At 43.4% G+C, this 26,857-nt stretch overlaps 1 protein-coding gene across 4 annotated transcripts in view; it reads right to left on the bottom strand.

The window, feature by feature from the left end:
- The window catches only part of HDAC7 (histone deacetylase 7), a 449,830-nt gene that overhangs the window by 258,539 nt on the left and 164,434 nt on the right, over window positions 1-26,857 (bottom strand). For 3 of the 4 annotated variants that reach the window (XM_056562750.1, XM_056562749.1, XM_056562751.1), the window contains exon 2: window positions 13,464-13,532. The gene's annotated coding sequence lies outside the window, so the exon portion shown is untranslated. Of the gene's footprint in view, window positions 1-9,597; window positions 9,651-13,463; window positions 13,533-26,857 lie in introns of those variants that run through there. The other variant, XM_056562752.1, reaches the window with a different exon arrangement.

Below are 26,857 nucleotides of genomic sequence, written 5' to 3'. Positions count from 1 at the left end.
ACCTCTCTGTGCAGCACCCGGCATTTGTTTAGAATGCTGGGTGTGGGCGGTGGGGTCGTGATGTCAATGCCACACCCCTTCGAGATGTCATGCCACGCTTTCTCAATGAAAGTCTATGGGAGGGGGCGTGGCAGCTGCCACGCCCCCTCCCATAGACTTGCATTGAGAAAGCGTGGCATGACATCTCGAGGGGGCATGGCCATGACATCACAACCCTGCCACCTACTTCATTCCGAACACTGGGGCAGCGTAGTACCCCTTTAAGCGCTGTGTCCTTTTGCCTCCTCTCCACTCAACTTATGCAAGCCGTATACAGATCTCTCGGGTCCCATAGACTTGGAAGGGAAATGTCACAGGGGTTAGAGCCATGTGCCATTTTGAAAGGACAGTTAAAGAGTCTGACCTATACTATTTTTACTGAATGTCGTAACCATGAAGATGAATGATGTCAATAAACGTTAATGTAAACCAAGGCTTATTAGCTGATGCCATGTCCTTCCAGCTGATGACAGCTGGATAAATCCCAAACTCTACATTTCTGAGACCTTGCTACAACAGCCCAGACCCTTCTAATGTGTGTGTGTTGTCTTTTCTGTTCAAAGACGCACTAACCCAAAATCTAATCCACTTAATATACATGGTGGAAATAGCTTCTCAGTAAAGGATAAATGAATCAAAGCTGAAAAAACACTTGTTTCCTTCACATTGATCAGGCTTATATTTACACTATATGCATTTTATTAGTAAAAAGCGCATTAAAAGATCATTTACAACAGGATTTCCTCTCTAGTAAAATATCTCATATATCTAGAATGCTCTGTAAAACATTTGGAAGAAATTTTCTAACCAACTCCAATCAGTTCTTTACTTCCTCCGATCTCTCTAGAATCAAAAGAAATTACTCAGTATAAACCAAGAACAAGGGCGTGCAAAGTAGTAAAATAAAACCTAATGCTATAAAGAATAATAATAAGGCTGGTAGGATGGAATGTGGAGCTATAGCCCTCTTGGCTAGGTAGCCCCAGGGCTTTGTGGTTAGTACTGTTGAGTAGCCAACTGGGGTCCTGGGTTCAAATTTGACCAATGACAACATGCATGATCTCCCTGTGTTTGTGAATTTTATTCACTTAGATAAAATCATATTGAAGTTTTTGGATTACAAAATCCCATTGGGGACAAAACAAAGTTGGAATCAAATCATGCAGAAAACCTCAAATCACACAAAATTATAATCCCATAGGACCTGAGGTCCCACTATAGCTCCTCTCTTCATTAACAAGAAGTGTAAAATTATAGGGGGACATTTATCAAAGCATTTAGTAGTTTTTTTTTCCGCTTAAAATTGTCGCAAAAATAGTCGCACTTACAGCTACGCTCTTTTTCTGTGACTTTTTGATTGTTCAGTGTCCTAAGCAAAAAATAAAAATCTTGCTTAACAACACAAAAAGTGATTTTTAACTTGCAGTGGTCAGAGATTTATCAAGTGCGAAAGTCACAAAAAAGTCGCATTACTTGAAGCAACCTACTGAATTTACTCCAGCTCAGACATGGAGCAGAAAAAGCCACTACCAAAGCACAAAAAAGAAAAATTGCTTACGTGAAAGAAATTTATCAACAGGCTGAAAGCAGTTGATAAATAAGTCGCACATAGGCAAAATCATTGAAGAAAAAAATTACAAAAAAAAAGGAATACATAAGCAAACATTGATAAATGTCCCCATAGTTTTTATTTTAATATATTTAAAATATAAAGATATGACTGTAAGGGGGGAATGATTTGGAGAGTCCTGTTTTTACATACTGTCCTTCATTTATCATTGTAGGTGTAAGTGAAGCATTTATCATTGTAGGTGTAAGTGAAGCATTTATCATTGTAGGTGTAAGTGAAGCATTTATCATTGTAGGTGTAAGTGAACCATTTTTCTACACATTTTTTTGTGTGCTGGTAATGTGTAGGAGCACCAAATTTATTAAATGGTCACAGAGAATTTTGTGCAGGTCACATTTTCTGAAATTTCTCTCTTCACATACACCAAAAAGCTAAGCTAAGTCTGGGCTGGTGTAGCTTTAGAGACTTTTCAGTGGCTTTGCGCCTTTTTTGCGCCTTTTCACAAAAAGGTGCAGTTCATAAAACCCTTCCATATCATGTGTATTGCAAAAATCAGTGGATTACAACTCAAAATCAGCAGAAATGTGTAAACTAAAAGGCGCAAAAAAAGGTGCAAATAAACCCTGCTTGCACCTTTTTTGCGCCTTTTGTAGACAATGATAAATGTGCATTTGAAGTTTGCCTACTGATCTAAGGATCAGTACTCAGTTTTGCTTAAAGGGGTACTCTGCCCCTAGACATCTTATCCCCTAACCAAAGGATAGGGAATAAGATGTCTAATCATGGGGGTCCTGCCACTGGGGACCCCCGTGATCTCTCCTGCATCACCCCTGTTCGCCAGCTGCACAGAGTGAAGAACGCTCCGTGGCTGATGACGGGTGATACAGGGGCCAGAATAACGTGACGTCACAGCTACGCCCCCTCAATGCAAGCCTATGGGAGGGGGCATGGCGGCCATCATGCCCCCTCCCATAGGTTTGCATTGAGGGGCGGAGAGTCATCAGCCACGGAGCGTTCTTCGCTCTGTGCAGCTGGTGAACGGGGATGCTGCAAGAGAGATTGCAGGGAACCCCAGCGACCAGACATCTTATCCCCTATCCTTTGGATAGGGGATAAGATGTCTAGGGGGAATACCCCTTTAATTCTGTTAATTGTTTTGCTATGTTGTCTTGCTCCATCTATACCGGAGTTTGTTCCGGTTGTTGACGTTTATTTTGTTATATAATGAAAACCTTAACAAAGATATATATATATATATATATATATATATATATATATATATATGATATGACTGTAAACTTTGTTACGTACAAAGGAGACTGAAAACAAAAAGTTTGTAGCATGCGACTGTGATAAGCATTAATATGTGAATAGCGACTTAATGTTACTTATGCAAATGCATAGATATAGGCCTCAAAAATAACACTTTACATGACACTTTATGAAATGGCTTTGGTCTCTTGCTTTGCTTGATATGCCTGCTATTCATGATGGAAAATGCTGTTCTAAGCAAAGCGTTTCACACAGGTTGCAATGATAACATGTTTTGGAACATTAACATTTGTCATCTATAAAATTGAAGCCTAGTATCAGCACAACAATCTCACACTCTTTTGTTTAACGTGAATAAACAAGAAACAGTAAGTTGCATTATCAACTAGTATGTGCAGTGCATGGCCATGATCAAGTCTAAGATCCATGACAGCTGTGACAAGTAGACAACTACATTAAAGGAATTGCCCGACCTTGACAGCTCACATATTAGATTGCACTTCTCTTTTACAGCTGTTACTTTAAAGAGGCCTTTTTTTAAAGGGGTACTCTGCCCCTAGACATCTTATCCCCTATCTAAAGGATACGGGATAAAATGTCTGATCGCGGGGGTCACCACGCTCCCTGTCATAGACTTGCATGGCGTGACGTCACGAGGGGCTTGACCGTGAAGTCACGATCCCCGCAGCCCGCACCCAGCGTTCGGAACAAAATATTCCGAATTCTGGGTCAGTGGAGTACCCCTGTAAGTTTAGCTCTGAGTTGTTGTGGATATCATATTGATTTTCTGGATACTTTATTAGATATATATTGCCAATAGTGGGTTTGGACCTCTTATGGCTTTAGAACTATCTTCATTATTCAGAGCAAACTTTCTACAAGGTGCTGGAAACAATCCTCAGAGATTTTGGTCCACATGGACTTGATGCCATCATGCAGTTGCTGCAGATTTGTCGGCAGCACATCTATGCTGCAAATCTCCCATTCCATCACATCCCAAAGGTATCTATTGGATTGAGATCTGGTGGCTGTGGAGGCCATTGGAGCAAAGTGAACCCATTGTCATGTTCAAGAAACCATATTAGATGATGTGAGCTTTGTGACATGGTATATTATCATGGTGAAAGTAGCCATCAGAAGATGGGGACACTGTGGTTATAAAGGCATGGACATGGTCAGCAACATTATTCAGGAAGACTGTGACATTTAAATGATGCTCAATTGGTACTAAGGGGCCCAAAGTGTGCCCCACACCAATACACCAACACCACCACCAGCCTTTACTGTTGATGCAGGCCAGGAGGGATCCATGCTTTCATGTTGTTTATGCCAAATTCTGACCCTACCATCTGAATGTCACAGCTGGAATTGAGGCTCATCAGACCAAGCAATGTTCTTCCAGTCTTCTACTGTTCAATTTTGGTGAGTGTGTGTGAATTGTAGCCTCAGTTTCCTGTTCTTAGCTGACATAAGCGGCACCCAGTGTGGTCTTCTGCTGCGGTAGCCCATCTTCTTAAAGAGGTACCCCAGTGAAAAGCAATTTATTTTTTTAAATCAACTGGTGACAGAAAGTTAAACAGATATTAACAGATATTATGTAAATTTCTTCTATTCAAAAATCTTAATCCTTCCAGTACTTATCAGCTGCTGTATACTACAGAGGAAGTTGTATTTCTTTCTGGAACTCTTTTCAGTCTGCTGACACCTCTGTCCATGTCAGGAACTGTCAAGACTACAAGCAAATCTCAATAGCAAACCTCTCTACCTGGACAGTTCCTCATACAGACAGAGGTGTCAGCAGAGAGCACTGTGGTCAGACTGAAAAGAACTCCAGAAAGAAATACAACTTCCCGTGGGGCATACAGCAGCTGATAAGCCCTGGAAGGATAAATATCTTGAAATAGAAGTAATTTACAAATCTGTTTAACTTTGTTGCACCAGTTGATTCTATATATATATATATATATATATATATATATATATATATATATATATATATGTTTTACCACTGGAGCACCCCTTCAAAGGTGGAATGTGCTGTGCATTCAGAAATAGAAGTACCTTGGTTGTAACAAGTAGATATGCGAGTTAGTGTTGCACTCCTGTTATCTAGAACCAGTCTTCCCATTCTCCTCTGATCTCTGATATCAACAAGGAATTTATGTCCACACAACTGCAACTCACTGGATGTTTTATCTATTTTGGACCATTCTCTGTAAACCTTGGAGATAGCTGTACATCAAAATCTGAATAGATCAGCAGTTCCTGAAATACTCATACCAGCCCTTCTGGCACAAATAAACCTGCCACATTTAAAGTCAATTAAAGGGGTACTCCAGTGAAAAACTATTTTTTTAAATCAGCTGATGCTAGAGAGTTAAACAGGTTTGTAAAAGACTTTTATTTAAAAATCATAATCCTTCCAATACTTATCAGCTGCTGTATACTACAGAGGAAGTTGCATTGCTTTTTGGAGTTATTTTCTGTCTGACCATAGTGCTCTCTGCTGACACCTCTATCTGTATCAGAAACTGTCCAGAGTACAAGCAAATCCCCATAGCAAAGTTCTCCTGCTCTGGACAGTTTCTGATACGAACAGGGGTGTCAGCAGAGAGCACTGTGGTCAGACCGGAAAGAACCCCTGAAAGAAATACAACTTCCAGTGGAGCACACAGGAGCTGATAAGTACTGGAAGGATTAAGATTTTTAAACAGAAGTAATCTACAAATCTGGTTAACTGTGTGGCACCAATTGATTTAAAAAAAATGTGTTTGCCACTATAGTACCCCTTTAAATTCCCTTTCTTCCCCATTCTGGTGCTCAGTTTGAACTTCACTTGAACATTACTTGACCACGTCCAGTTGCTGCCATGTGATTGGCTGATTAACTATTTGTGTTAAAAAGCAATTGTACAGGTGTACCTAATAAAATGACCAGTGTGTTTCTCAACTCCAGGTTTGCAGTGCCCCCAACAGGTCATGATGAAGATTGATGATATCTCCCAGAGAGCACCTATGGCAATTCCTAATATGTTATCCATATGCAGACACTATAACTGTCATTCAGAACTGGGATAAGGGGCCAGAGAAGGATGCAGGGCAGAGAGGGCCACCTCCTGGGCACTTGAAATTGCAACCAGGACATTAATACTAGGTTTTCTCGGTATGTTTCCATTGCTCTCCCCTCTTGTGCTGTCAGAAGTTCTGAGGGCACAAACCTTTTGGCAGACTCCCTATAAAGCATGTTAGTCCTGTTTTAGGTATATTCTCCCAATAAGACCAATAAAAGGGGTGTTTAGAAATATGCATTCCCTGTTTCTGCACTCTACCTGGGCAATAAACAATACCCATGCATGCTAATTCCATTATCGGGAAGCAATGGGATAAAATTAGTAAGGTGACCATGTTGACACCAGGAACTGGTTTATCTAGCCGATCAAATACAAATGACTCTTTCAGTTATTCCAATTTGAAAACACAGGAAATGGATTGTTCCTGACTATGAAATGATGCTAGTAAGTAATGATTAATGTATTGACATGTAGCAGCTGCGTTCAATAAGCAATCTGTGTAGTTCTGCTGCCAGGAAAAAATCATGGAATCATTTAAAAACCATGTTCATTGTCACTTCTCGGTGCTGGTGGCCATAATAAAAAGAAACAGGGGCAAGTATCTTCCCCTTTCTATTTTTTCATAAGTAATATATCAACTTTTCCATGGTTTCATTTATTGTTATATTGTTGCCAACATTTTAGGGTCTGGGCAATGAAAGTAAAAAAAAAGACAAGGACATATGAATTGATTGTGGAAACTGAATTTTTAGAAGTCACACTCAATTTACAAAGAATACAAAACACGCCAGCACCACCGCATAGTGTAAATGCCGTGTATATCCCTCAAGGAACACTCACTCAGGTGCATGTGATGGAAAACCAGGTGAGCGCTGCACGCTAGGAAATTCGACTATGCATATAACTCCACAAAGAAAAAGAAAGAAAGGGGGGCACTCACCGTTCAAGAGCAGACAGATCACTTCTACGGGGTGATCTCAGGACCTGGAATGAATCCGTGCAGGGAGGCGGCAGCTGGTAACCGGGGGAGCTCAGGCGTCGGGCTGAGCCCGACGCCTGAGCTCCCCCAGTTACCAGCTGCCGCCTCCCTGCATGGATCCACGCCGGATCCTGAGATCACCCCATTGAAGTGATCTGTCTGCTCTGGAACAGTGAGTGCTCCACTTTCTTTCTTTTTCTTTGTGGAGTTATATGAATTTTTAGAAGCTTCACAATGTTTCAATCAGCTGTATCTACAGACAGAAACGCCTGCATCAGGCTCGGAGTAGGAATAAATCAGTCCTGGACGATCTGTGCCAGAAATTTAGAATGACCCCTTTTATTGTGGGCAGTTTATATGAAATGTATCTGGCATGGAAGTGCTGGTGTCCTTGGCTAGATGTGGGTGGGGATCAGCCAATGGTTGCCCTGCTGCATTCTTGTGCCGTTGTAAGGAAATTTTACAATAACCCAAATTTACAATAAGTTTCACCTGGATGCCATTATTTACATACATTTTTCATATGCATTTTTCATGAACTATAGTTTCTCCCCATTGATGTAATTGTGAGAAAACACATCATGACTGCAACTTGGCCCAACAACTGTGTGATTGAAGGCTGCAGCGTATGAACTGGATTTAAGAAAAAATCCAAATTCACAATACATTTTTCCATGTCTCGTTTTTCTCTTTTTTTATAATCTCAATGATTATAAGAAGTTTGTCCAAGGACTGATGTAGGTAGTAGACTAAGGATCAGAATTAGGAGAGTTATTTTACATGATATTTAATAATATCAAATACCTTGTACACTAAGACTGGGTTCACGCTAGCCTAATACGGACACAATTTTTAACCCATAAGAAGCAACAAGTCCCAGCTTGACCGTGGGTCTGATAAGCCAAATTGATAGCTGTTAGATTAAGTTATAAGTCCTGCAACTGGGCTGGGACCTGCGGCCGAATACAGAGGCAAATTTCATCTGTATTAGAAACCAACCTTAGTGTGATACTCTGATGTGATGAGATATCCAATGAATTAACCTGCAATGAGCAATTTCCCCAACCAACACCCAGTAGCCAGCAGCATGGCTCCCTACCACTGTAGGTAGCGCTCATTGCTCCACTTACCCGGACATCTAAATGTTTCCCAGGTGACGGCAGGTCACCGTGGGCTACCAACCAGTCCGGTATTGGCAGAAACATTTTTATTTATTGTGAACATACCGTACTATTTGGAGTAACAAGTATATGTGAACTATAATAACTCAGTTCAATATAATGTTATGAACCACACACCATATTGTGAGTAGCATTATTGCCTGTTTGGATGTCAGGGCCCACCAACTAGGGCTCCTCTGAAACTCGGCTAGTGGGCTGTGGTCATTGTACCAATGCTATTCCCCTGAGGAAACTGTCATATACAGTGGAAACGCGTTGGGTTGCACTTTTCTGGTACCTATAGTGTTTAATAACTTTTTAATGGGTCACATATATTGATAATGGTGTTGTTTTATCATGTATTATTAAAAGCTATATTTTAGAGCACTTCCTTTGGGAATTATTCCCCCCTTATGATTTTGGTCTCTACTGCTGGGAAGAGGATCATTGAGTACACACCTGCTGTGGGGTGGATACAATACCACAGACCATCTTTGATTTCAACACCCATGTATGTAATACATGACATGGCAAATGCAGTAACCAAATATATTTAGGGTGCTTGTCACTTTCATAGCTCTTTCCTGCTTGTTATGCAATGGTAAATAGTTATTTCACAGTTAAGAAACCAGATGGCGGAATTTTAATAAAATCCTGAACCCTAACACTTCCACAAATCACCTGCTGCTAAGATTAGTCACCATAAATATTTTTACTTCTTGGAACACTTTACATACATCCTGTACTAAGCCAACATGCAGCACAAAATCTAGGGAATATCTGCCATAGTCTGCAGGGAGCTGTGCCCCCTTTGTACCAAATGTATTTCTCCAAAGGTAAGTATAATTCATATTTGTATTCGGTGTAGTTTGTGTACACTGAACATGTCATATAATGAGAAACTGAAAAGAAAGAAAGTTTACATTATATATATTCAAAGTGCAACAAATCAGACTCAAACTTTAAAAATGAAGGATAGACAATTTAAAAAGTATTACCTTTTACATCATGGGCATCAATACTAAGGGTCATATAGCAAGGGATGCCAAAATACCCAGTTAACATGAAGCCCTATTTGTGCCCACGTGTCCTTACCACATGTTTGCAGCTTGTTTGGTGAATTTGGAAGCTACATTTTGTATGCATAGTGATATATCTCTACAAAAGCAAAAAGGGAATGAAAAAATGTGACAATCGTAACTGTGAAAACGCTTTGATTAGTGTCACATAACCTCAAACTATAGTTCTCATAATGCCTCTATACAATGTGCACCATGGATAATGCATACATTGTACCATTACTTAAAGTAGAGCACATACGTGAAGTAAAATACATAAAGTTGGGCTGACAATTTAGAATTTTTTTTAGCACTTTTCCTTGTTAAAAGCAAGGATACCGTTGACAAAAGAGCTCGGAAAAATAATATTTCTCACAATGAAACATATAGCAGATGAAGGGTCACAGCTAAGATTTGACTAGGGATAAAATAAACATATATTGCTTTACCTTTGTGGGTCGGTGCTCCTGTTTGTCTCTAGTCTGGTAGACACAACCGTGGTGAGCTCTTACTGTATATCTACGTATCTGTAAGCTGGATCAATCCAACCTATGTCTTGATGATTTGTGTGAGTATATCTCTTAAAACAGCTTGTGGTTTGGCAAACACGTCTTTAACCTGAACGTACCATTTCTTTTCTCGACGTATAAGATTTTTTTTCTTGGTTTTCTTTCTCAGTATAATTTCCGTGATGGGTTTCGAAATTAGTTCACATGGCCTAATGTCTTTTAGCCTCTCTTATTTGAATGTAGGTATATCAACATATGGTCTTGTAAGTAAAATAAAAATTGGTACACCTTATTACTTTGGTCAGGTGCTTTTTTCAGGAATCTCCCTGAGCTTAGTGTTAAGGGGATTTCCACTTTTTAATCACCTGATGTCATCCAGATAGGTAGAAGATTACATCATTGGAGGTCTATGAGTTGGGCCCAAACACCTTGAATGGTGGGGTTTTGGCTTTGGTAAATAGCGAAACATCACTGATTCTTATAAACTCATTGATTTCAATATTGTGTGTTTCATTGTTAAGTGTTTACTGTAAGTCTTTAGTCAGACCTGATCCAAATGGATCTAAACCAGAGACATAACAAGAATTACCAAGGCCCCAATACCAAATGTGTTACAGGATTCCCAGCTATAAAATAGAATTCATAGGATTATTGCTCACTTAAATGGTGAAGAGGCTGTCTGGCCTCCTCAGACTTTAAAACCTGACTGTAATGGCAACCTCTGACCTTCCTATAGTTATATCTAGCCTGTGAAACTCTTTAGTCTGTGGCATCTAAGGGCATGTTCACACAACAGATTTTCGCTTTGGATTAATCTTCTATGGAATCTGTGGTAGAAATCCAAAGCTTGCTCCCTGATTTTTTCCTTATATTTAAAGCTTATGTGCCACAAATTAGATGATGTTACTGACATGCTCTAAACAGTCTGTTCTACCTCATGAACATCAAAGGATTAAGATTAAGATATGGGGACTAGGAGGACCAGGAAAGCGAGGAATGCTCACTATTTCAATTCTGGAACCAATCCATAACTATACAACCCTTATGACATGGTGCATCGTCTTGCTAAAGGTGTTCTTATTCTACAGGATAAACAGCTGTCACATAGAGGTGCCATTGGTCAGCTATAATGATTACATAAGCACTACTGTTCAAAGATCTATCCACAGGACCAAGGGTGTTCCAGGAAAACATTCCCCACACCATTACGGCACTTCCACCAGCCTAAATTGTTTACTAATAGGAAGGATTCATTGATTCATGATGCTTGTGACCCTCCTATCAGCATGGGACAACAGAAATCTGGATTTATCTGATCGGCAATGTTTTTCCACTACACAGTGATCTAGGTTTTGCACTCTTTTTGCCCACTTTTCTGTTTCCTATAGACAGCAGTGGCAAGCAAACTGGTTGTCTGCTGTTATGGTCAATTTGTGCTAAGGAACAATCTAAAGCACCAACATTGTATTCAGCTGCACCGTCTGTTCCTCAGAATGATTCCTGACATCTTCCTCTGACCCTTTTCATCCACGAGTTGTTTACATCCACAAGATCCCCATGTGCTGTAAGTTTTTCCTCAGTCACACCATTCTTGATATACTCTGGAGGCCAGTGGCTCCAGCTAGTCTAGCACCGATGACCATGTCTCAAAGTTGCTCAGATAACTTGATTTTCCCATTCTAATGTGGATCACACTGAAAAATATGTGCACTTGATTTTATGCAGTTTTTTGGGGACAATGTTTAATTTCCATGCAGAAAAAAGTACAATCATGAAAAAGCAGGTGGATTTAAAACTTTTTTCTACAGAATGTTAGTGAGTTACAAGTTATGGCAGAGATAGAAGAGTCATCTACATCTGTGTAAGGCTGTGTTACCAAATAGTACTTTGGTGTTTTAGTCAAATAAAGGCGTGGAACTGAGAAAAACTATAATAAAAAATATGTGACCAAAATTTGAGGGTGCACTGCTCAGCATCCCTGTTACCCTGTCCTACATATAATTAATGGTGGGCCATGGTGGGAAAAATCCTAAATGCCTACAGGATATTCCAGTTTTTTTTTTTATTTGATTGTGTTACAGGGGCTGTAAAGTTAATGTAGTTTATAAAACCATGCCTGTACCTGTGTTTGATGGCTGGTGACAATTCTTATCTGCTCTTTGCCCCGATGTTCATTTCTGGCATATGAAATTAATGTTGTCTCAGCTTTTCCCAGGTTGCAGTACAGCCCGAGACATTACATTACTAGTCAAGTGTTGAAAGGGAGCCTGTCTAGTTGGAGTGATGGCTGGGTGGAAGGGAGATCATTCACCACAGGGCTGCAATGAATTGTAGTTTCAAGCACAGCACAGCATGCAGGGCAGCTCAGCTGTGCTTGCAAAGGGTCGGGTAGCTGATGTGTGGGAGGGAGAAAAGGGACCCCACACTTACAAACAAGGGATCCTGGCACTTGTAATTGGAGGAAGGGAGACCCAACAGGGCCTTTTCAGAAAAAGGCAGCATTATGGTGGGCTCACAACACAGTCATTTACCCCCAAGACAAGCATGTATACTTCCTAAGCATGTCCATTACTATCTGGCAGGTTTAAAGGCTTGAAGATGTGAATGGCAATGAGCCAATGAATTTAGAGTTTACACAATCTGCAGGTTGAGCTATATCATTCTATGAACTTCTATACACAGAAGAAAAGGTACATTATATATTAAAGGGGTTATCCACCACAAGGTGATTTTAGTACATACCTGCCAGACAGTAATGGACATGCTTAGGAAGGATCTGCGCTTGTCTTTGGGCTAAATGGCTATGTTGTAAGATTATCATAACACTGTGGCTAGCTTTTCGTCAACTGGTATTTCCTGTTTCAGTTTTCTTTTTTCGACTAAAAATACTATAATTCCATTTTCCTCCCTCCCACACATCAGCCACCCCACCCATTGAAATGAGCTGCATCCATTCAAAAGACCTGTGGATTTCAATCAGGGGGCCTACAGCTGTTGCATTAGTTGCAGATTGATCTCTCTCCCACCAAGTGATCCCTCCACCCATTGAAGCAGACAGGCTCCCTGTCATCAGCTGACTAGTGAGTCAGGTCTCCGCCGCATTGCAACCTGGGAAAAATCTGAGACAGCAGTCATTTTGTATGCTGTTAAAAAGAAATATTGGGGTGAAAATCACAGAAGAATTGTGAGAAAATTGTCACACACAGGTACAGACACTATATTATGAACTAATTAAGTCTTTAGTCACACATTGCAGATTTTAAGAACTGTTTTGATATTTTACCACTATTAGGAAAATCACAATAAAACTGTGTTTTTATTGTGATGTGTATCATCGCTTTAAAATTACATTAAAAAATAAATAAATAAATAAACAGGTGTTTGATTGCGTGGGGTCTAACCAATAGGGTGATCTCCTGTAGGGGTTAATCCTACTTTTCTGTTTTCGGTGCACTCCTGGATGAGCGCAAGTGACGGTCCGTTCAGCCAATCACCGCCTGCATTGGGACATCGCTGTAGCCTGTGATTGGCTGAACTTGTGTGTATTACCATGTAGCCTCTCCACCATGTACATGAGGTATTCCTAATGCCGGGAGCCTCATGATCAGCTGATACTGAAACCAAACTGTTGTCAGTACTTATTGTTTTTATTTTATTGAGGTTCCAAAGTGAAAAACCTTCCTATAACAGCTAAATATAAAGCTAATGACAAGGTTTCCCACTCAGGCAACAATACCACTATAAAATATATTATCGGCATTTAAAAAATCAGTACTAATGTACTAAGATATTTAACATATACATACCGTAACATAAAAGCTTTATTTCATTGATTTCAGTCTTTACTTTGCTAGTTCCTCTTCAGTCATGTAGAACTAAACAGAAGAAAATGAACTTTGCTTTATTAATCCTTAATATAAAGTGTATAATTGCACAAGAATGTATAAGAGTAGGTTAAAATAACAGACAGAATGGAGGCCAAAGCCTTAGTTCTTGTATCGTTGTATAGTCTGCTGATGTGTAATAGTGGGTTCATCAGTCAATGAGTTCAATTACCTGTTATCTTAGGCTGGGTTCACATATATCAGGCGCAAAGTTTCCCTCCAGCGTGCACCAGAGGGAAACTGATGCTAGAACTGATCCCATTCATTTGAATGGAACAGTCCATAATCATCCAGCCTCTCAATTTTGACGCTGGATGGTTGGACACGCCAAGGGCCACAGGACAGGGGAACGCAGTTTATTTATCATTTCCACAATCTGTTCTCTGTAGAGCACTTTTAACATGCAGACACAATGGCTGGGTGACAGCTTTGTGGAATTTTATAAATCAGCTTTGCATGGCAATTCTTAGTTTTCGGGGAGGTTTCTTTTACTCTGGATCTTGGTTAACCACATGATATGGTATATTTTAATTCTTCAGAATAATTTGTTACAGTCCCTCAAAAAGACTGGTTCCTAAAATGAGAACATTATGGCTTTGGAAATGCGTATGTACGTGATGGAATAGCTGGCAGAGTGTAGTCATTAGTGACAGGTCCAGGTTTCTGTTGGGGTGCCGAGGAGGTTGGAATCAGATCCTGTTCTTTGTCTCTTAGTTACACCTTTAAAATGGCATAAACAGTACATTTTCCGTATTTGTTGAATTTGAAGAAAGTGTTTAATGAAAAAGGGTTTTAAAGGGAACCTGGGACTCGTTTTATGCTACCAAACCACATTGACTTATTAGTATGATGTATGATTAGTATGATGTACGATAGTTGTAACTTCACCCAGTAACGGGGCTCCAGGTCCTCAGAGCTGCCAATCATAACCATTGGGCCACCCAAAGACTCTGAGCCTGGTTCCCCACTTACAAATATGACAACTATTACAACTATTATTTGGCTATTTTCCACACTACTATTTTTAGGATTTTTCCCCAGAACACAAGAAAACAAGAAAGAACAAAAAAAAACTTTAACCCTTTAAGGACCCATTGCGTATGGGTACACCTTGGCTCCTTGGTACTTAAGGACCCAGGGTGTACCTGTACCGGACCGGGATGACTGCTGATATCTATCTTACCCAGCAGGAGTGAGGTGGCACGGGTGCCATCTCACGATCACGTGATTGATCGGTCGGAACAACCAACCAATCACTGCCCTGCTCGGGGCAGCGATCGGGGCCGGCAGGGGTCTCCTACCTCCTACCTCTCCCTGGTCTGGCGGGGCCCCTTCAAAAGCGGCAGGAGCGGTGGCAGGAGCGGTGGCAGAAGCGGCGGCGGTCCTGGCGGCAGGATACAGCAGGAGGTGAGGCCTCCTGCTGTTGCAACAACTCTCAGTATGCACAGCCAAAGGACATGCTGGGAGTTGTAGTTTTGCAACAGCTGGAGTTCCAATTACAACTCCCAGCATGCCCTTTGGTAGTGTGTGCATGCTGGGGGTTGTAGTTATGCAACAGCTGGAGGCACATTTTTTCTATGAAAAAGTGTGCACCCAGCGGTTACATAACTACAACTCCCAGCATGCACAGACTGCCAAAGGGCATGCTGGGAGTTGTAGCAGTGTGCCTCCAGCTGATTCAAAACTACAACTCTCAGCATGCCCTTCGACTGTCAATGCATGCTGAGTTTTGCACATTGGTTGTGAAACAGAGTTTGTGACCTAACTCAGTGTTTTGCAACCAGTGAGCCTCCAGCTGTTGCAAAACTACAACTCCCAGCATGCACTGAGAGACTGTACATGCTGGGAGTTCTAGTTTTGCAACAGCTGGAGGCACACTGGTTGCGAAACACTGGGTTAAGAAACAAACTCTGTGTTGCACAACCAATGTGCCTACAGCTGTTGCATAACTACAATTCCCAGCATGTATGGTCTGTCAGTGCATGCTGGGAGTTGTAGTTTTGCAACAGCTGGAGGTCCCCCCCCCCATGTGAATGTACAGGGTACATTCACACAGGAGGGGGTTCACAGCAAATTTTCTGTGTTGAGTTTGAGATGCAGCTCAAACTCCCAGCGAGAAACTCACTGTTAACCCCCGCCGCTGTGAATTTACCCTAAAAACACTACACTGCACAATACAAAATAAAAAGTAAAACACTTCATATACATATACCCCTACACAGTCCCTCCCCCAATAAGAAAAAAATGTAATGTCTTGTACGGCACTGTTTCCAAAACAGAGCCTCCAGCTGTTGAAAAACAACAACTCCCAGTATTGCCAGACAGTCATTGACTGTCAAGGCATGCTGGGAGTTTTGCAACAGCTGAGGCACCCTGTTTGGGAAACACTACTCTAGGGTATTTTGGTGGCGGATGCAAATCCCCAAGATAGGCCTCAAAATAGGCCCCAAAATTTGTAATGCAATTTCTCCTGAGTACAGAACTACCCCATATGTGGGTGTAAAGTGATCTGCGGGCACACAACATTACCATACTACCAAAAAAAAAAAAAAAAAAACATTTTATTAAACATACCGTATATACTCGAGTATAAGCCGAGTTTTTCAGCACGATTTTTCGTGCTGAAAACACCCCCCTCGGCTTATACTCGAGTGAACTCCCCCACCCGCAGTGGTCTTCAACCTGCGGACTTCCAGAGGTTTCAAAACTACAACTCCCAGCAAGCCAGGGCAGCCATCGGCTGTCCGGGCTTGCTGGGAGTTGTAGTTTTGAAACCTCCGGAGGTCCGCAGGTTGAAGACCACTGCGGCCTTCAACATCATCCAGCCCCCTCTCACCCCCTTTAGTTCTGAGTACTCACCTCCGCTCGGCGCTGGTCCGGTCCTGCAGGGCTGTCCGGTAAGGAGGTGGTCCGGTGAGGAGGTGGTCCGGGCTGCTATCTTCACCGGGGAGGCCTCTTCTAAGCGCTTCGGGCCCGGCCTCAGAATAGTCACGTTGCCTTGACAACGACGCAGATGCGTCGTTGTCTAGGCAACGGCTCTATTCCGGGCCGGAAGCGCGGAGAAGAGGCGCCCCCGGTGAAGATAGCAGCCCGGACCACCTCCTCACCGGACCACCTCCTCACCGGACAGCCCTGCAGGACCGGACCAGCGCCGAGCGGAGGTGAGTACTCAGAACTAAAGGGGGTGAGAGGGGGCTGGATGATGTTGAAGGCCGCAGTGGTCTTCAACCTGCGGACCTCCGGAGGTTTCAAAACTACAACTCCCAGCAAGCCCGGACAGCCGATGGCTGCCCTGGCTTGCTGGGAGTTGTAGTTTTGAAACCTCTGGAGGTCCGCATGTTGAAGGCCGCAGTGGTCTTCAACCTGCGGACCTCCGGAGGTTTCAAAACTACAACTCCCAGCAAGCCCGGACAGCCGATGGCTGCCCGGGCTTGCTGGGAGTTGTAGTTTTGAAACCTCTGGAGGTCCGCAGGTTGAAGACCACTGAGGGCGAATGATGAGAAGAGGATGATGAAGGGGGGGGGGGGGTGTGGGGATGATGAAGGGGGGTGGGGATGATGAAGGGGGGGGGTGTGGGATGATTACAAGGGGATGATGAAGGGGGGATGTGTGGGATGATAAGGGGATGTGTGGGATGATGACAAGGGGATGATGAAGGGGGGATGTGTGGGATGATAAGGGGATGTGTGGGATGATGACAAGGGGATGATGAAGGGGGGATGTGTAGGATGATAAGGGGATGTGTGGGATGATGACAAGGGGATGATGAAGGGGGGATGTGTGGGATAAGGGGATGTGTGGGATGATGACAAGGGGATGATGAAGGGGGGATGTGTGGGATGATGACAAGGGGATGATGAAGGGGGGATGTGTGGGATGATAAGGGGATGTGTGGGATGATGACAAGGGGATGATGAAGGGGGGATGTGTGGGATGATAAGGGGATGTGTGGGATGATGACAAGGGGATGATGAAGGGGGGATGTGTGGGATGATGACAAGGGGATGATGAGGATGTTAATGACGGGTCTGGATGATGACAGGGGGGGATGAGGTATTTCCCACCCTAGGCTTATACTCGAGTCAATAACTTTTCCTGGGATTTTGGGTTGAAATTAGGGGTCTCGGCTTATACTCGGGTCGGCTTATACTCGAGTATATACGGTAGTTAAAATACTATACTAATAAAAAGTTTTACAAAATTAATTATAAAAAATATATTATTTTTATAATTAAATGGCCCCTTTCAAAATTTTTTATATTTTCCGGCTAGATTTTTAGTTCTATGCCCGCCCACATAAATTGATCTTTGTTTAAAAATCAATTAAAATTTAGTTTTAAAAAAATATAAATTTTGTTAAATACAATTTTTTCCATCACTACTGTATCTTTTTTATTTTTATTTTTTGCTACCCTATAAAATGTAACAAAAAAAGGTATCTCCGCCTGCAAAAATGCCAAAGTTAAAACCCACATGGCGTTTTTCTTGGCATTTTTTCACTCCCATAGACTTCTCTGGGAGGAAAACGCCAAGCTTTTCCCAAATAAAAATGACACATAACCAGCCTCTGAGCACAAAAGAGCTGAAAAACACCAAAGGATTAAAAAAAATGCCAAGTGGATCTGGCATTTTGCAATTCACTATTGACTTGCAGCTAACATCTGTCCGCAGTATTTTTTCACAGAATAAACGCTGTGCGTCAAAATGGGTGTTTTTATCAGCGTTTTTGCATGAAATACCTCAGTGGAATTCTAGCCTTACAGTTTCTGTGAAGAAGTTTCTGTCAAGAAAATTCATTGTATAATAAAAAGTTATTGCATTTTCTTAAAAAAAATAAAAATTAAAAGAAACTGGCTGTATGAGTTTGCCAATTTAAAATAACCTTAAATTGTCACTGTCATTTGAAAAAACTTTTGACTTGTCATCCAGACATGTCCTATGCAGGTTTTGCTTTGGCGCAATGAACCACAAATTCTAGCGTAGAAACAATGGGGGAGATTCATCAAAACCAGCGCAGAGGAAAAGTTGACCTGTTACCCATAGCAACCAATAAGATTGCTTCTTCCATTTTTTAAAGGTCTCTAAAAATTAAAGAAGCGATCTGATTGGTTGCTGTGGGCAGCTGGTAAACTTTTACTCAGTACTCTTGATGAATCTCCCCCAATTTGTGGTGTAATGCGCCAAATTGTGGTGCATGTGAAACATTTCTACACACAACCTAAAAAAACGGGTCATATTTATAACAATAAATAAAGGTATTGTCCAAAAGGAAGAAATAGAAGTAACACATTACACATAATTGTTACAGATTTTCATTTGTAGAATCTGCAACTAACGTCCACAACAAATGACAATGGTCAGTACAGCAAGCTATGATACTGCACAATGGTGGGTCACATAGACAGCAAAGACAACCTCCTTTGTAGGCAGGACACAGAAATGTTTTGTGAAATGTCTGGGCGCTAATGTCATCAACCAGGTTGTTTTTCAGGGACAGTCTGTGTGGCTGAGACTATCAGTATTTGGTCAAGTGTTGGTCTATGTCTTATTTCTTTACTTGGTTGATTTGGTTTCCTTTCTTCTGAGAATTACTGCACACACCATGTTGGCTGCATAGAAAACTAGCTGCTCATTTTAACTCTTTATTAGTTTGTTTGTAAGGTATTTGATACATCTTTCAATTGTTGAATGTATTGTTAGTCGAGGCACAGCGCTTTACATACAGGTGTGGTTGTGCCTGCTACTAATGCAAACCTATTGGCTGCTGCATTACCAGCCTAGGCTTTTTACTGATCCTTGATGACCATTTTTGCTAGTGTTACCACAATTTTGGTATCAATCTGCCTGTACCACAGGTTGCACTTTTGTGTTTATTATATGGCACAAAAGGAAATTTGATGCATTGAGACCATGATCCGAAAGTTCAAGAAATCAAATCAAAAGTGCAAATCTGCTGAATTTCTGGTGAACAATACATTTTTGTTTGCAGCTGCTTGTGTGTTGCAACAGAATGTAGTGCAATATTAATCTGACCACACTTTTCATTTGCTTTAATGCAGCACCATGCAAGCAGCACTAGACTGTGATCTTTGCACAGAACACTTGTCTTACGGCTTAAAGGGGTACTCCACCCCTAGACATCTTATCCCCTATCCAAAGGGTACGTCACGAGCCTCCGGCACTGAACCCGATGCTCTAAACGAATGCCGCAGCATGGAGGTGGGACCCCCGCAATCAGATATTTTATAAGATGTCTAGGGGTGGAGTACCCCTTTAAGTTGCCGTGAAGCCTTTGCCTCAAACATCTGAAAGAAGTTATGGGTCATGTGTTATGATCTGCCCACTGGCAAACTGATGAGTGCTTGTAGGTTTCTGTAAATCCCATTTAAGAGGGTGGCTCAGGGTATGTTTTTGTTTGTACAATAACATCCCATTGTGGATTACATTGGTATTTCCACCACTTTTCATGGAAAGAATAGTGAAGCATACATACTATGTTTACAGCTCAAAAAACATGCCAAGTTAAATTAATGTTTTTTTGGGCTACAGCTTTTGGAGTAGCCAAGAAAAAGGCTACAAATACAGCAAAAAAGTGGAACAGTCCCACATGCAATGCAGTTGTTTTTGAGCCTACAATACTTCAATTCTTTTGAGCCTTAAAATGGTACTTCACCCCTAGACATCTTATCCCCTATCAAAAGGATAGGGGATAAGATGTCTGATTGCAGGGGTCCCGCAGTTGGGACCCCCGCTATCTCTGTGCAGCATCTGGCGTTTGTCTAGAACGCTGGGTGCGGGTGGCAGGGGTTGTGATGTCGGCTACGCCTCTTGTGACATCACGCGACACGCCTCTTATTTGGGTTATAATCCTTCACCATGTTTTCTGATGTTTTTAAATTGTTTTAATTGTCTCTGCTTCTGTTGTGTGATTCAATAAAGCTTTATATACTTTTTACAGTACAATTGTGGTGTGAATCTTGATATAGTGGCTAGCTTTTCTCTTTCTTGGCTTACAGTGATGTCACGACCCCCGCCACCCGCTACAAGTATTCGCAGCACAATGTTCCGAACGCAGGGGCAGTGGAGTACCCCTTTAAAAAAAGTGATGTGTGAACACAGCCTCCTGCAGTACATTCAATTTCTTGTAGCTGATGTCTTTAGCACAAACTTGGCCTTATCTGTATGGCTCAGCAATATGGCTTAGCTGATAATTCGAAATTAGATTGTAGGAGGCAAAAGTTTAACTCGGTTGGACTTTACATTGTAATTTACTAAGAGTGGAATCAAAGGGCGAAAAAAAACATTCAGCTCTTAAAGAAACAAGAATATGACTTATTGGATTTCTGCCTGTCCTTCTCACAGAGATAGGCATCCAAAGATTTATCTACCTGCTATATATCTTCCAGCTATGAAAATAAGGCTCTGTTCACTCCACATTTAAAGAATTTTTATGCTTCATTTGAGTATTAGATATTCGTTTTTGCGAATGGATGCGAACAGATGGTATATTGGTAAAAAGTGTATTAAAAAAAGACTGACATAAAATCTATTAACCTAATGGTGTCTATGTTAGGAGGTTTTCCCAGTGTATATAATCAGTTGGTTAGTATTTAGCATCAATATTTGTAGGCCAAGACTAAGAGAGAGTCTAAATCCCAGGAGGGTTGCGGATGCCTTCAAGATACCTTTTTTTTTATACATTATACTTCTACTGTACTTTGCAGATTCTACTCTTTGTTTTGGCTTACAAACACCAATGCATAATACTGACAAAACTAAAAAGTGGCCTAAGTCTTCATACTGCCAGTCTTGCCAAGTAGGATCCCATTTACATTACAATACATTGTTATCCTGCCAACATGGGATATCAAAGTATACGTGCATGAACTGGAATAAGCCCCATTGACTGTAGTGACTATATTTAGGTTACTTTCCGAGATATTTTTTGTATTTTCCATTGTAAGTATAATGCAAATACAGTGACCCCTCGACCTACGATGGCCCCGACATACGATAATTTCAACATGCGATGGTCTCTCAGAGGCCATCGCATGTTGAAGGCAGCATCAAGATACGATGCTTTTGTATGTCGGGGCCATCGCATAAATGGCTATCCGGCAGCGCAGACTGCTTCAGCTGCCACCGGATAGCCGTTTACGGTGCCCCGTGTGGTCCGCTGACGATCACTCACCTGTCCTCGGGGCTCCGGCGCGTCCTCTTCGGGATCCCCTGCATCGTCGGCACTCTCCATCGTCGTCATCACGTCGCTGCGCACGCCGTCCCGTCATCCAATAGGAGCGGTGTGGGTAGCGACGTGATGGCGGCGACGGGGAGCGCAGATGCCGGGGAAGCAGAGGCCTTGCCGGAGCGACGGGGAGCGCGGATGCCGGGGAAGCAGAGGCCTTGCCGGAGCGTCGGGGGGCATGCTGGGTGTTGTAGTTTTGCAACATCTTGAGGTCCGCAGGTTGTAGACCACTGTCCTATACTTTACATTGCACGGATCCCTCAACATGCGATGGTTTCAACATACGATGGTCCGTTTGGAACGGATTACCATCGTATGTTGAGGGACCACTGTATTTAAAGGAGATGTCCGGTGCTCACTTTTCTTATTTTATCCATTCCGGGCTGAAAAATAAAAGAAAACAAATTTTCTCTTACCTGCCTAGGCTCCCCCGATGCTTCAGTACAGGCGTTCGGTCCCCAGGCTGTATTCTTCTTACTTCCTGTTAGCCCGGCACGTCACACTGAGCTTCAACCTATCACCGGCCGCAGCGATGTCCTGCCTCGGCCATTGATAGGCTGAAGCTCCGTGTGACGTGCCGGGCTAACAGGAAGTAAGAAGAATACAGCCTGGGGACCGAACGCCTGTACCGAAGCACCGGGGGAGCGTAGGCAGGCAAGAGAAAGCTTATTTTCTTTTTTTTTGCAGCCCGGAACGGATACAATAAGAAAAGTGAGCACCGGACATGTCCTTTACTTGTTGACTATGTATGGGCCATCAAGGTCAATGGGGCCCATGCCATTACATACAGTTATACATCGACATCTTATTTTGACAGGTTGCTGACATATACGTGTAGCATATTGCAGAACTGTGATGTGAATGGTGTCTAATATGAACACTTTAGTCTCACCATATATTTATTGGCTGACATTTATCATTGTCTTTAGACAGTTTTTTGTGTCTAGAAAAGGCGCAAGCAGGGTTTATTTGCGCCTTTTGGTTTACACCTTTCTGCTGATTTTGAGTTGCAATCCACTGATTTTGGCAATACACATGATATGGAAGGGTATTATGAACTGCGCCTTTTTGTGAAAAGGCGCAAAAAAAGGCACAAAACCACTGAAAGTCTCTAAAACTACACCAGCCCAGACTTAGCTGAGCTTTATGGTGTATCTGAAGAGTAAAATTTCAGAAAATTTGTACCTGCACAAAATTTATGAAATGCTCTGTGACCATTTAATACATTTGGTGCTCCTACACATTACCAGCACAGAAAAAAAGGTGTAGAAAAATGCTTCACTCACACCTACAATGATAAATGCCCCCATTATGTTTCTACCTTTGCATGTGAAGAGAACAGATCCAGCTATGTGAATAAAGAAATAACGGCATGAACATTTTACCCCTGCTAAGGATCAGAATGGTTCCCTTACAACTAGGAGAACTGCTAGTGAAGTGAACAGCTGAAGAAACTAAGTGACCTGTAACAACTGGAAAATAAATAGAACTTGTATGGAGTTGAAAGGAATGTTTTTGTAACATATTTCTATTGTTTTTGGTGTGGTCTTTTTAAACAGATTTAAAATGTGGAATTGAACCCATTTGCAGGCCAGATGCACTAAACATTCTGAAGCCAAGTAAAATAAAGTGATATTATTGAAGTTTTCAATGAAAGTAATGTTCTCAGACACAATGCACCATGCACTTTATTAATTGGATGGCGTACTAATAAAATAGACTTATTTCTTAATGACTGGGTTACTATGGTCATATGCATCAATATTTATTAAAAGATATTCTGAGGAAAATTGACCAGTTACCCATTGCAAACAATTAGATTGCGTCTTAAAGTTTTGAAAATAAAAGTAGGACTGTGATTGGTTGCCATGGTCAACGTGTCAATTTTTCCTCCTAAGTAGAGATGAGCTAACCGAATCCAGCAAACCCGGATTCGACCCAAATTTTAGGATTTTTACAGCTCGGCAAAGACTGAAGCTTTTACCGGTGCGGCTAGCGCGAGCCAGTAAATAGAGCGAAAAACCATGGAAGGATGTTTTTTTGGAAGACGGAAGAAGCAGGGAGGCCAGGGGGAGGTGAGATGACGTCGGGACATCAGCATATCACATGATAACCCAGGTATATCATGTGATTTGTTGCTTACTGTGTGAATCAGCACAAAGGCCAATAGGACACAGTGAGGGGGGAGGGCATTTTGGCACAGACAAGAGGACAGTGACATCACCCACTGCATTCAGAGCGGCAAAACTGCTGGAGTGAAAGAGAGAGAGGGAGAGAGACAGAATTAGGGACAGTTAGTGATTAGAAAGATAGAGACATACAGATTAGAAATAGAGATGTTGTGTGTGTGAACTGGATTCAATTCTTATGCAAGAACAATCCACAAAACTAAAGCAATTTTCAAGGCTCATACCTACACATTCCTGAATAGAATAGTACTCCTGAGCAAGCTGCAGTAGCCAGTGAGGTGCAGTGATCTGTGCCCTCCACCCACAAATCGTATTCAAGTGGCACCTATATATGCCTATAGGGCCTGTCAGCACAGTAGTAATTTGTCACTATAATAGTGTCCCTGAACCAGCTACAATTGCCAGTGAGGTGCACTGATCTGTGCCGCCCACCCACAAAGCATATTCATGTGGCAACTATATATGTTACGCCTAGCGCTCCGGGTCCCCGCTCCTCCCCGGAGCGCTCACGGCGTCTTTCTCCCTGCAGCGCCCCGGTCAGTCCCGCTGACCGGGAGCGCTGCACTGTTTTGGCCGTTGGGGATGCGATTCGCACAGCGGGACGCGCCCGCTCGCGAGTCGCATCCCAGGTCACTTACCCGTCCCGGTCCCCTGCTGTCATGTGCTGGCGCGCGCGGCTCCGCTCTCTAGGGCGCGCGCGCGCCAGCTCTCTGAGACTTAAAGGGCCAGTGCACCAATGATTGGTGCCTGGCCCAATTAGCTTAATTGGCTCCCACCTGCTCCCTGCCTTTATCTAGTCTCCTCCCTTGCACTCCCTTGCCGGATCTTGTTGCCTTGTGCCAGTGAAAGCGTTTAGTGTGTCCAAAGCCTGTGTACCTGAACTTCTGCTACCCATCCTGACTACGAACCTTGCCGCCTGCCCCCGACCTTCTGCTACGTCTGACCTTGCTTCTGCCTACTCCCTTGTACCGCGCCTATCTTCAGCAGCCAGAGAGGTGAGCCGTTGCTAGTGGATACGACCTGGTCACTACCGCCGCAGCAAGACCATCCCGCTTTGCGGCGGGCTCTGGTGAAAACCAGTAGTGGCTTAGAACCGGTCCACTAGCACGGTCCACGCCAATCCCTCTCTGGCACAGAGGATCCACTACCTGGAAGCCGAATCGTGACAGTAGATCCGGCCATGGATCCCGCTGAGGTGCCGCTGCCAAGTCTCGCTGATCTTCCCACGGTGGTCGCTCAGCAATCGCAGCAGATTGCCCAACAAGGACAGCAGCTGTCGCAGTTGACCGCCATGTTACAGCAAATTCTGCCTCTGCTACAGCAGCAACCATCTCCTCCGCCAGCTCCTGCACCTCCTCCGCAGCGAGTGGCCGCTTCTAACCTCCGCTTGTCCCTGCCGGACAAATTTGATGGGGACTCCAGACTCTGCCGTGGATTTTTGTCTCAGTGTTCCCTGCATATGGAGATGTTGTCAGACTTGTTTCCTACAGAACGGTCTAAGGTGGCGTTCGTAGTAAGTCTTCTTTCAGGAAAGGCCTTGTCTTGGGCCACACCGCTCTGGGACCGCAATGATCCTGCCACAGCCACAGTCCAGTCCTTCTTTGCTGAAGTCCGAAGTGTCTTTGAGGAACCTGCCCGAGCCTCTTCTGCTGAGACTGCCTTGCTGAACCTGGTCCAGGGTAATTCTTCCGTTGGCGAGTACGCCATACAATTCCGTACTTTTGCTTCTGAACTATCCTGGAATAATGAGGCTCTCTGCGCGACCTTTAAAAAAGGCCTATCCAGTCGCATCAAGGATGTGCTGGCCGCACGAGAGATTCCTGCCAACCTCCAAGAACTCATCCATTTGGCTACCCGCATTGACATGCGTTTTTCTGAGCGACACCAAGAGCTCCGCCAGGAAAAAGACTTAGATCTCTGGGCACCTCTCCCACAGCATCCTTTGCAGTCTTCGCCTGGGCCTCCCGCCGAGGAGGCCATGCAAGTGGATCGGTCTCGCCTGACCCAGGAAGAGAGGAATCGCCGTAGAGAAGAAAATCTCTGTCTGTACTGTGCCAGTACTGAGCATTTCTTGGTGGATTGCCCTATCCGTCCTCCACGCCTGGGAAACGCACGCACGCACCCAGCTCACGTGGGTGTGGCATCTTTTGCTTCTAAGTCTTCTTCTCCACGTCTCACGGTGCCCGTGCGGATTTCCTCTACAGCCAACTCCTCCCTCTCAGCCGTGGCCTGCTTGGACTCTGGTGCCTCCGGGAATTTTATGTTGGAGTCCTTTGTTAATAGATTCAGCATCCCGGTGACCCGTCTCGTCAAACCGCTCTACATTTCCGCGGTCAACGGAGCCAGATTGGACTGCACCGTGCGTTACCGCACAGAACCCCTCCTGATGTCTATCGGACCCCACCACGAAAGGATTGAGTTCTTCATTCTCCCCAACTGTACCTCTGAGGTCCTCCTCGGTCTGCCTTGGCTCCGGCTTCATTCCCCCACCATTGATTGGACCACCGGGGAGATCAGGAACTGGGACTCTGCCTGCCACAGGAAGTGCCTCTCCCCCCCTCCCAGTCCCATCAGGCAAGCCTCTGTGCCTCTCCATGGCCCCCGTCCTGGTGTCACACTGCCCCGTGCCAGGCCTCGCCCTCTGCCCTCCCTCCCCATTCCCACTCCTGCTGTACTGCCTGCCGTTGAGGAAACCCTCCATTCTTTCCCGGTGTCCTCATCCCAGGGGAGGCAGTTACCGGACAAAGAGAAGGGGAGACCTAAGGGGGGGGGTACTGTTACGCCTAGCGCTCCGGGTCCCCGCTCCTCCCCGGAGCGCTCACGGCGTCTTTCTCCCTGCAGCGCCCCGGTCAGTCCCGCTGACCGGGAGCGCTGCACTGTTT

Source organism: Hyla sarda, chromosome 2 (genome assembly GCF_029499605.1).
Source record: "Hyla sarda isolate aHylSar1 chromosome 2, aHylSar1.hap1, whole genome shotgun sequence".
Taxonomy (NCBI): Eukaryota; Metazoa; Chordata; class Amphibia; order Anura; family Hylidae; genus Hyla; species Hyla sarda.
The sequence above is the reverse complement of the archived record's forward strand: the minus strand, read 5'-3'. Positions and strand labels throughout refer to the sequence as shown.